We start from the raw sequence: 10943 nt of genomic DNA on the forward strand, positions 1-10943 counted from the left end.
ATTCATTCACCTCTAAGGCAGCCTCAGCTGAAGAAATTAAATTTGACAGGCGATTAGTCCGTAATGTGCTACAATCACTGCTGGTATTTGAAGGAAGAATTGAAAACAGACCTAGATGTTTAACTTTGAAATGGCTGCTTCAGATGTGATGGGCAGGAGCTTGGGTTTGGCATCAGGAGCTCAGCAACTTGCAGAACAGGCTGAGCTCATGCCCACAGGCAAGATAGGCTGGGTGAGGCCAGCTGTGAATATACAGCAGTAACCAGCATGGGTTTGCTTTTACCTGCTGCAAAGTTCATTGCTATTTCACTGCTTGGTCAGCAAACTCACAACAGATGACAAAGTCCAAGTCTCCAATCTTTATTGTTCTATAGCAAGCTGTGCTTCTGCCCTAAATGCTTCTTTTAACTGCACAGTCAGAGGAACTAGATCCTGAATTGTGGTTTATGTGTTCCCAAATGGCTCCATTACAAGTTTGAAGTCTGCATCTCAACTCCTGTACCTATGAGTTGGAAAGGGAAGGGATGAAGGTACCCAAGAAATGAGTTCAGACTCACTTCCCAGGTATCCTGCTGCTCTGCAGTATTGCTCCTCTGGCTGTGAAATGCCCTTGCTGCAATGCAGAACTGGCACCATAGGCTGCAGAGAGCCATCCCCAGCAGATCCCCATCTCTTTTCTCTGTCCCTTTTTCCCCATGGGCAAATGACTTCTGTGCTGTTTCTTGACGACTGTAATTCACAAAGAAGTTCCCCAGCATCACACTGCTAACAGGGATTGACCATGGTGCAGATAAACGGTCCTCCATACAAAGGCTGTTCACAGGTTAGGGGGGACAGAGAGGCTCCAGAGCACCCAGCTCTCCCACTGCGTCGTGGGGATGACTTTAAAGACATAAACCATGGATATTCACCCTCAGACTGGGAATTCATGGTTCAGGTGTCAAACGAATCTTCCCAGCTAAATCAAAGGTATAATCACAGATGTGGCTCAGTCAGCTTCCTGAAGCAGGAGCTGGCCTGTTGGGAAGAGCAGCCACTGCTCTCCCCTCAAAGGCTTTCTATAAAGTTAAGGCTTTCTCTACTAAGCTCTTTTCAACGTAAGTCATCCCTCAGCAGCACCTCTGGGGCAGGTTAGGGAAGCACTGATCAGCATCCAGCACATGCGATACCCTTCATCATATGGGTGAAAGCCTTGAACGTGGAGAGAACTCATCAGTAAAACTACCCTTATCTTTTAAATGAATGGAGCTCTTATCTTTAGACATTCAGGCCAAGGAGAAGCTGGACTGGGTCTTCACTTACCAGAGCTTTCCCAAATTTCCTGTCTTTTGATGGGAAGACACCCAGGAAGGGATACAAGAGCTTTTCACTGTGCTGGGACCAAACGCAGGTAGGAGCAGCAGGGACTATTCTATTGCTTTCAGTTGAAGATGCTCCCTCCTTGCTCTGCTGTCTGTTACAACAGGCTAAAAACAGCCTGCAGGTTCCAGTGCCCCCCTGGAGTGACTGTGCATGGCAAATAATCTCCATCACTGCATAGGAAGGAGTTCTTCAGGCCTGGTATAAATTGTTACCTCTGTGACAATCTGGATATAGTGAACAGCCTGGGATTAAGACAAGGTTTTTTCTTCCCTCACCAGCTTGCACTAGTAAACACTGATAACACTGAGGGCCTTTCTTCCCATTCCTATTTTGACAAACCCATTTTGTGTGTTCCTCAAAAGCCACTTCAGAGATGTTAACTAATCTCAGGCAGTCAATACAAGAGTAAGAAAAGAGATAAACATACTGATGCTCACTGCAGAGGTAAATCCTCTCTGTCCCCTCATATCCAGCCCCCACCTCATACCTGCAGCCTCCTTTGTGGCCTCCTCTTCAGCTGAAGGGCACAGAAACAGCAAAAAGGCATTCAGGATGCAAACTTCAAAGAACTCTTCACTGATCAGTTCCAAGAGGCACTGAAGCTCTGTCCTCGTCACTCACAGTGGGATGAGACACTCAAAGCCTTGTTTACCATAAGCTGGACCACACAAGCAGAAGCCCACCCCACATAGCTAGAAGGGCCTGCATTACTCCCAACAGGCTTTACATCACTTAAGAAGAGAGAAGGAGATGGAGGCAGGGCTTTGCTTGGCCAGTTATAAACACCAGCTCCAATGATCCATGTACCTCACCTGTGAGGGGGGAGGCTCCTCACAGGAGCAAGACCTGATATGGTTCACTTGTAGAGCCCAAGGTGGCCACCCAACACCTGAGTCCCCATCACTTCAAAGGGAAAGCATAAACTAAACCCATGTGCCAGCTGGACCTGTCCTAAGTTGCCCTTGCAGGGACACTGCAGATCGATGCTCCTATTAGATGGGAAGTGAGGAGCCAGTCTCATGAGCTCTTTAACTTTTACTGACTTCCATCCACCAATCTCTTGGCTATTTTAATTCCCCTTTGAAGGCAATAAAGGGAAGGCTTTTAGCTCACTGGGCTCACCTGAAATATCACAGTGAAGCGACTGAAACTCCACATCAGTATTCCCTGTGACTGCTGGTTCTGGTCGCTATTTCCTGACTTCCATGGCTCTTGGGTTTCCTTCTTTTCAATAAATGTGTGTGTTGGTTCTTCTCCGTGTGCTTGTTTCTCCTCCATCACGACAGACAGACAGATGGCTGGGACCATTTTGCTAGGCCAGAGCATTCTTGGCTGGGTTCCCCAGCTGAGTAATGTGGTGATGACTTAGTGATGTTTCCTCGCTGCTTCAATGCTAAGCAGGGAGGGAGAATGAGAGGGATTTATGAAGGGGTAGAGGAAGGGGAAAGTCAGATAATGACAAAGTTGGGGAAATATGAACAGCAAGGATGACTTTTGGCATGGCTTTTCCTTGAGTAACCTCAGCTGGGCTCAACGCAGCCTCTGGGAAGCTTTACAAGGCTTTAAACAAGGTCTCAGCGCACAAGCGTGTCCATGCGTTATTCCTTCTTTCCTTCTGCCACTGAAAACCAGGAGTGCAAAAGCAGCTTAGACACAACATTTCAAAGGGGGCTGAGGGTAGTGAGAAACTGCAAGGCAAACAGGACAGTTCCTATCTCCTCCCTACCTCCAGCCCGTGTGCAAGGGAAGATAACAGCGGCAGGAGAAAGCAGAGTCTGCCATGGAATTTAGCTCCTCTTTTTTCTCTTGTAACACGGAGAGAGGCAGAGACTGCATGTGCTTCTGAGGCGTCTCTGCCTGCTTTGAACCTTATCAACAGGGACTGTGCAATGCGGCTTCTCTTTCTCCCTCTCTTCCTCGAACTTTTGAAGCAAAACACTTACGTGCAAGGAATGTCGGAGCATCCGACAGCCAGGGAGATAGAGGAGAAAGCCAAGGAGCGGGGAGGAGGGGGCTATTGCTTCCCCTCCTCCTCTTCTTCTATTTTCTTTCCCTGTTTTCTTTCTTTGATTAAAGAAAGGAGGAAGGAAGAGAACAGGGTAGAGATGTCTTTCCCACCCCTCCCTTAACAAGTCTCAAGAGCATGGCCTGTGTTGAGTCAAGCAAGTTGTTAAGGAAGGATGGCTGTCAGTGGGATCTCAAAGATGCAATTCTCTTTTCCTAGGAATAAAGCAAAGAGAAAAGGCCTCTAGTCATGGCTGCTGGCTGTGTATGAGATGTTTTGCCTGTGCAAGACCTACAGGGAATCTGGGAGTGTGCTGGATCTGTTGATCTCCCATATTCAGTTTGAAAGGGATCGATTGCCACGTACCTGCACAAGTAGATTTAGTCCATATATGCATCACTACTGCTTTTCAAGCAGTATACTCTATTAGTAGATATTCAGATAGGTTCCTTAGTGCAGCTAGGTGTAAAATAGGCAAGGGAGGAGCAGGTAGGGTGTGCAGAAAAGCAGTAGGATGGCGGGTACATCAGGCCAGAAACAGGCATTTAGAATCAGAGCTGAGCTCTGCTGACGATCTGGTCCAGTACTTCTGTTAGCAAAAGGATTCTTGGTATCCAGCACCACGCTTACATTGTGCCCTGGCAGAGGCTGAATGAGTTAGGCAGAGGTTCAAATCAAAATCCCAGACCTGGACTTGGAAGAAGCCTGGAGCCAGATCTGAGCTTTTGCAGATGGTTCCTCTGTATATAATGAGGTCAATCAAAACATCTGATCTCAATACCCTTGAACTTCTGGAGGGGGGGAGCATGCATTTAAACCCAGGAATATGGGATCATCTGGACTGTGCAGTGGTCTCTGCCAATTGCTTTTCTTTCCTGGCAGGCTTGATATGTCCCAGCTGTACTGCTGACTCTCCTTTAGAAGATGCTTTAGGTAGAAACCTAAAGAAAACGAGCCTTTCTGGAGAGCCTTCTTTCCCTTAGGTGCTTTGTAGTTCAGGGAAACGCATGTAGTTCCTGCCTTACAGGGCAGGAATAAAAGGAGTGGGTGACTTGTAAAGCATCTCTTATTTTAATGACAAAGAAGGGGTGAAGAAGCAATGAAAGGGCTGTTCTCTTGAAGCCTTTCTTGTGAAATCAAGCAATGGAAAGTGGATCTTTTCTGAGTTCAGCCAGGCTCAGGGTCACCAAAAATCCCAAACACCCGGTTTTGTTCCCATTTTAACCTCACAGTTCCTTCTGCTCGGGAATTGCTAACGATAATAGGAAAGAAGGTGTAAAAAGTCTCAGGGATGAATGAGGACTGTGCCCGTGTGACCAGGGTGAAGTTGCTGGCATCAGTGGTTCTACATGAAGGGACTGAGCATCCCATCCGGTTTATCAGCTACCTCCTGAGAGATGACAAGATCTCCTTATACAGAACTGATAAGACAAGGGAGGAGGAGTCTGGAAGATGAGGGATATTACTTCCACTAAAACAACACAACCCTGGCAGTTTACAACCCCCTCCAGTGACACAGCAGAGAATCAAACTCATATTGAAGATGAGGAGGGAGACGCTGTTCAGCAGCAGTTCAGTGGAGGAGATACGGACACGGCATGGGTGTCAAGGGCTTGAAGGTGGGTAGAAGAGGAGCTTTGGAGCAAGGGAATGGGGAGTTTGCTGCAGAGCCCTATCAGGCAGTGCTTGTTGAGGGTGTGCAAAAGCAGGTGGCTTCTTTTTATCATGGGAAGGAGTGAGAAAAGTGTTTTCAATCCATCAGTGGGTACCAGGCTCCTGTTGGGTCATTTGGAGTCTATTTATGGTGCTGCTTATACTGAATCACAGCTTTCAGTCAATCTGTGTCCCCAAATGCTGTTCGCAGAGGAAAAAAAAAGGGAATTCAAGAGCAGAGGGTGTTTGGAGTGATGAAGGGAGAGGGCATGGACTGCGTGCTGCGTGCTGCTGTGAGACAGCTAGAAGTGGGGGGGCAGGACTCAGGGAGGGGAAGGACCCGACCACATGAAGGTGTGTGGGGAGACCAGCTCCTAGGTGAAGATGGAGGGGAACAACACCAGCACAAGCCCCAGCCAGAAGCTCATCCCAGGCCAGGTTGCAGGAGGGCCCTGTTTCTCTGTTCTCCTTTCTCTGCCTGCTGCACATCTCCGATTGCTGCTGTTCCATTCAGCTGTTTGGGCACTTGCATCTGGACTTGGCTTTCGCTGTTCAATGATTTGCAGCAGCGCACATGGCTCCTGCTCGAACTGGTCCTAACTGGGCTGGTGCCTCACTCAGCGCTGTCCCAGCACTCCCCACCCTGCACACGCTGCCTCGAGGTGTGCGAATTCGTTGCATCCAAAGCATCCTTCTCAGAGCAGCAGCCACCACGGAGCCAGAGCGATCTGATGCTCATGCTCCCTCCATCACTCCTAGAAGCAATAGTGCATATTTCCCTGGGAGCTCGTATCACTGTCTCGAGGGCCTGCCTCAGCCCATCCATGGAATAAAGAAGGATAAGGTCTTCTTCCCATTAGGTCCAGATATCCCATTTCCCTTCTTTTTCTTGCAAGAGGATTCTAGCAAAAATCAAAGAGCTCCAGGAGATGAATCATTGAATCCCAGACTGGGCTGGGTTGGAAGCAACTTTAAAGCTCATCCAGTTCCAACCCCCTGCCATGATGGGGATGGGGGATCAACAGGCTCAAGTAAAGGGAAATACAAGTGCTAGAATTGCCTTTTAAAGAGGAGAAAGGGAAGCAAGTCACCTATAGGTAAATTTAGAATGGCAGTTAGGAGGTGTCCCTGCCCACGGCAGGCATTGGAACTGGATGAGATTTAAGGTCCTTCCAACCCAAACCAGGCTGGGATTCTATGATCATGGGAAACTCAGATGGGCTTGGGATCCCACACACCTTTGCAGGGAGCAGCTGGGTAATCACTGCAGTTCAGCCTCACAGGATCATCACAGAATCACCCCCCTGGGTTCTCTCTGCATTTCCTATCCCCAGCAAGCCAAGTGTAACCAGAAATAACACTCGGGATCTTCCGACTGTTGCAAGGTGCGATCTGTGTGCAAATGTCCCATTGGTGACAGATTTCCTCAGGAAGGGAAAGTACAAAGTCACCCCTGAAATGAATTGGCTCGACGTGAGGAATTGAAACGCTAAATTAACCTGACACCAGGCTCTTCAGAACTGTGGATCTAGGGAAAGAATAAACAGGGTAAAATTCCTCTAGGACCAAGAGAGACCAAACATACCAGATCCAGTGTTATCCAGGACTCTGTGTGACCCAGCTACTATTGACTCTATGAGCAGCCATGTGTGAAAACAGTATTTTCACAAGCAACTCAGGATTTGATCCCAGCTGATACCCTTGTGTTTGTGGTGAAAATCACTGCTTTCAATGAGAAAATATCCCTAGGACCGCACCAGGGAGAAGTAGTTCTTTGTCTGCAGGGTGTTGAAACAAGATACAGACGCAAACACCAGGGACACTGCTCACTACACAAACAAGCTCCCCTTCCAACACCTTTGAAAGATGTGGGAGAAGTAACGCATGGCAACACGACTCATATTGATACTGCTTACAATGGTGCTGTTCATTGGGAAAATAAAGTGAACATATTAAAGGTTTATTTTGCTCTTTATATCAAATTACCTGTAGCTACTTGACTGCTCTGAGCTGCAGCAGAGACAAAAGCCTTCTTTATACAGAGCGAACAGTGAAGCATCTGCTACAATCAGAAGGCTGGAGCAGCTCTGCTCTGGAGCCAGGCTGAGAGAGCTGGGCTGGGTCAGCCTGGAGAAGAGAAGGCTCCTGAAGGGGAGACCTTAGAGCAGCTCCAGTGCCTAAAGGGGCTACAGGAAACCTGGAGAGGGGCTTTGGACAAGGGCCTGAAGGGACAGACCAAGGGGAATGGCTTTAACCTGCCAGAGGGGAGACTGAGATGAGCTCTTAGGCAGAAGCTCTTCCCTGTGAGGGTGCTGAGGCGCTGGCACAGGGTGCCCAGAGAAGCTGTGGCTGCCCCATCCCTGGCAGTGTTCAAGGGCAGGTTGGACACAGGGGCTTGGAGCAAGCTGCTCTAGTGGAAGGTGTTCCTGCCTGTGGCAGGGGTTAGGACTGGATGAGCTTTAAGGTCCCTTCAACACATCAAATGGTCTCCTACCTGCCCATGAAGTTTGGGGTCAGATTCAGGTGGGCAATGAGAAGAACCTGCCAAAAGAGGGGATCAGGGCATGATTACAGCAATGGAGACATGGGAAGGCTTCAAAGGCTTAGCTCCGAGCGATGCTGTGACACATCCTGCCTCTTCCTACTCCTCTGCTCTCTCCAAAACCGATAACAGGAAGCAGAGCAATCCTCCTGAATGGGTCAAATGAGCTTCTGAGTTCTCTCTTTCCCCTGAATCAAGGAACCTGCCTGTGGGTAATTAGTCTGCCAGTCCCATCCTGGTTTTAGAGGGTGACATGTTTGAAGAGGTCACAAGCTCATTCTTTCCCCCATCCTCCCTTTACCCTTTCTTTTGTGTCCCTATTCTTCTGGTTTTAATGATGCCCTCCTCTAGCACAAATTGACTCTGGTGGTAATTTGTCATGTCACCTTCAGGAAAATTTGGAGCACAATTGCAGAAGATTCATGGGGGAGGAAAAGCACCACATCTTTTATGTATTTCAGGTGGGGAAATATAAATCAAAAAGCCCAGGGACCTGTTTGCAGGGAGACAACGAGGAAAAACCAAAGTAAACCACAGTGAGTAAAGCTAAACGGTGTCAGACTGATCCTACACTGGGGGTTTAACATCACATTCAGTGATGTATTGGTTTATGTCAGGGTGAATTCAGTTGATGTAAACCAGGTTTTAGAGAGGCCCCAGCCCACAAGCTCCTCCCGTCAGACTCCTCTTCCTCACTTAAAAGTCAGGGTGAATGCTAACCCCAAGGGACATGGGTAAAAGGCTTCACACTGAGAGAGAGGTCTTGGGGTTAGGCTCTGATGTTGTAACCGCTTGAAGGGGTTGGTCACCCCTGGCCTTGGAGGAAATGACCTCTCTCAGATGATTTTGGCCTTGTGGATAATGGTCTGGAGTAAATTTGGGTAAATCTGGTTCATGTCTCAGCTCTTCTGAACCCCTTTTCTGAGGGAATGGTTCACCTGCTGTGCCTTAGAGGTTTGAAACCATTTTAAACCCGAGCACTTAAATCCCATTGGAAATGAATGGGAACTGGCTGAACAGTTCCTTACAACACCTTTGCAGTCAGAGGGTGATGCCCGTAATGACGGCGCTCACGTCCCCACAGCTCACCCTGCCCGTTTTGATACCAAAAGCCTCAGGAAAGGGATCATTCCCTCCCTTGTCCCCATGCAGCGCCCGGTCACCATGTGCTGTTACAGGAAGAACAGCACCGATGAGATGTGAAGGCACAGGCAGGCAGGTCTGCCTGTACTGCCTGCCTGTACATCCACCTCTGCATCCCTCTACAGCCGGTAACCAAAGAGCTCAAGGATTCTGCAGGCCAGCTGCATCTGGCTCTGGCCCCCTCCTTCACCTCAGCTGATTTAATGTTACAGGCACAAACCATTCCAGCCTCCTTTCTGCCTTTTCTTTTCCTGATGCATGATCGATCTATTTTAAAAGTACACACAGCGCTATGGTAGGAGAGATTAAACAGCAGCGTAGGAGAAGATCTCCTCTGGGGAAATCTGATTACACCCTTTTAGGGGGGTTTCCTTGTTGAGAGTCAGCCTGCATATTCCCACACTGTACTTGAAGGTCAGTCATTGTCTTATGCTGCTTCCTACAACAAAATCGAGAGGAGTATGATGAGATCTCTGAGCCACAAGAGAGCTCATTTGTTCAGCAAATCCAGCTGTGACCCTTTCTAATGTTTTCTTTCCCTTCTTCCCCTCTCTTCTGCTGCCTTGTTTTTAGCCAAATGCTTCCACTAACCCCCTCCCTATCCATATTGAGGGTATTCAGGGATGATTTCTGAAGTTTGGGTAAAGTCCATCAAATCCAACAAAGTGCCAGGCAGATTTGTTAGAGTCTAAACAGCCATCACGGTCTATGGGATCAAAGCCTTTGGGCTGCTTCTGCTTCTTCTTTGGGGGAAAAAGAGCCACGGTGAAGTCTTTATTTTACCAAGTACATCTGAACGTGACAGTCAGATCATGGGTGAAGCTCTAACCTGGGTCCAGCTCTGCAGATGCTGGCACTGTAATTTGTCTCCAGGAGTTGGGAACAACGAAGTGCTGTGCCATTGCCTGGATTCAGTCCTGATGTCGGTTCAGATGCTGATGGAGAATGGACCCTGCAGCCAATTGAAAGTGCTCTGGTCACAGGTTTCCTTATGAGTCTCTTCCCTGTGTGAAAAGCAGAGCTCTAGACTGTATGTATACATACGTGGGCATGGAATCTGCCTGCATGGAATCTGCCTGCATAGCCTGCAGAATCGTTAGACATCTGGAGAGCAACGACTCTTAACTTCACAGGTTTGCAACCCTTCATGGCTGTTCTCCAAGCAGTGCCTCTGTCTGCATTGAATTAATGAATTAGCAAAGCCAAGAGAGTAGCATGAACTTTCAGAAGATATACTTCAGTGCCCCTTATGGCTGATCTGGAAATGATGCTCATTAGAGCACTGTATGAGCAGGTAACCCAGAGATGTCAGGAAGGGCTGCAGGCTAAAGCAGCTAAGCAAAGGCTCCTCTTAGACGTTTGATTCCTCCCAGGGATGGCGTTAATAGCACCATTAATGTTGTATTTCTATTTAATCTCCAGGGACTGTGCCAGGTAAGCACCACATTTCTATCCGTGAACACAGCACCAGCCCTCTCTGAGGTCTGTATTGATGCCCATTGAAGGACAAATGGGAAGCACAAGCTGCTGCAGGAGCGTTCCCCTTTCCAGGTTCACTCCGGGCATGGGAAGGGAAGCCTGGACTGGCATGGAGACATCTGAGGGAGGGCAAATGGAACTCTTCCATTCCTGGAGGTCACCCATGCTCCTTCCCCGCTGTGCACTTGCATATGAAGGATATGGAGGGCAGGCAGAGACAGCCAAAAGAAAGTGCTGCACTAAGGGGGATTCTGAAGCTGTCATTACCAGGTTATGCACAGCGGGTCTAACTACCCACATATATTTACTGGAGACGAGGGGAATGAGGGTGCCAGGAAGAGGGGAGGAATGGGTGGGAAAACTGACAGTAATTACAGTGAAGTAATCAAAAACCTCCTGCTTTCCTCTGCCCCAACCCCGCTGTTTCATTACTTTTCACAAAGGAGAGACAGGGACATTATTTATCTTTGATCATTCCGGGATCAATCTGCAAACGTACAAACACCCTTAAAATCAGCCTTTGCCAACTGTTAAGCTCTGCGTTATCCCCTGGTTTCCAAAGGTCTCGGGGAGATGCAAAGGGGGAGATGGATGACTCCAGAGAGGCATTTAAGAAATGGTTTGAAGCAGCTTCCCCCATCCTGAGGAGCTCTGGCAGTTTGATTTCAGAAGCAGGTGATGGGGAGAGAAACAGGCTGTAGAAGGGAGACAGACACACAGACAGCAGTAGCTCGGCTGGTTTTTCTCACCCTGTCCATA

At 48.4% G+C, this 10943-nt stretch overlaps 1 long non-coding RNA gene across 1 annotated transcript; it reads right to left on the reverse strand.

Moving 5' to 3' along the window:
* Positions 1-272: 272 nt before the first annotated feature.
* Positions 273-2096, reverse strand: LOC134172596 (uncharacterized). Its single transcript, XR_009967964.1, has 3 exons — positions 1850-2096; positions 912-1058; positions 273-502 (listed from the first exon to the last, which is right to left on the reverse strand). It is a non-coding gene; the product is annotated as an uncharacterized LOC134172596 (long non-coding RNA).
* Between the last annotated feature and the right edge of the window lie 8847 nt (positions 2097-10943).

This window comes from Pezoporus occidentalis, unplaced genomic scaffold (genome assembly GCF_034315485.1).
Source record: "Pezoporus occidentalis ecotype Australia unplaced genomic scaffold, CSIRO_AGI_Poc_V1 ctg114, whole genome shotgun sequence".
In the NCBI taxonomy this organism is placed as follows: domain Eukaryota; kingdom Metazoa; phylum Chordata; class Aves; order Psittaciformes; family Psittacidae; genus Pezoporus; species Pezoporus occidentalis.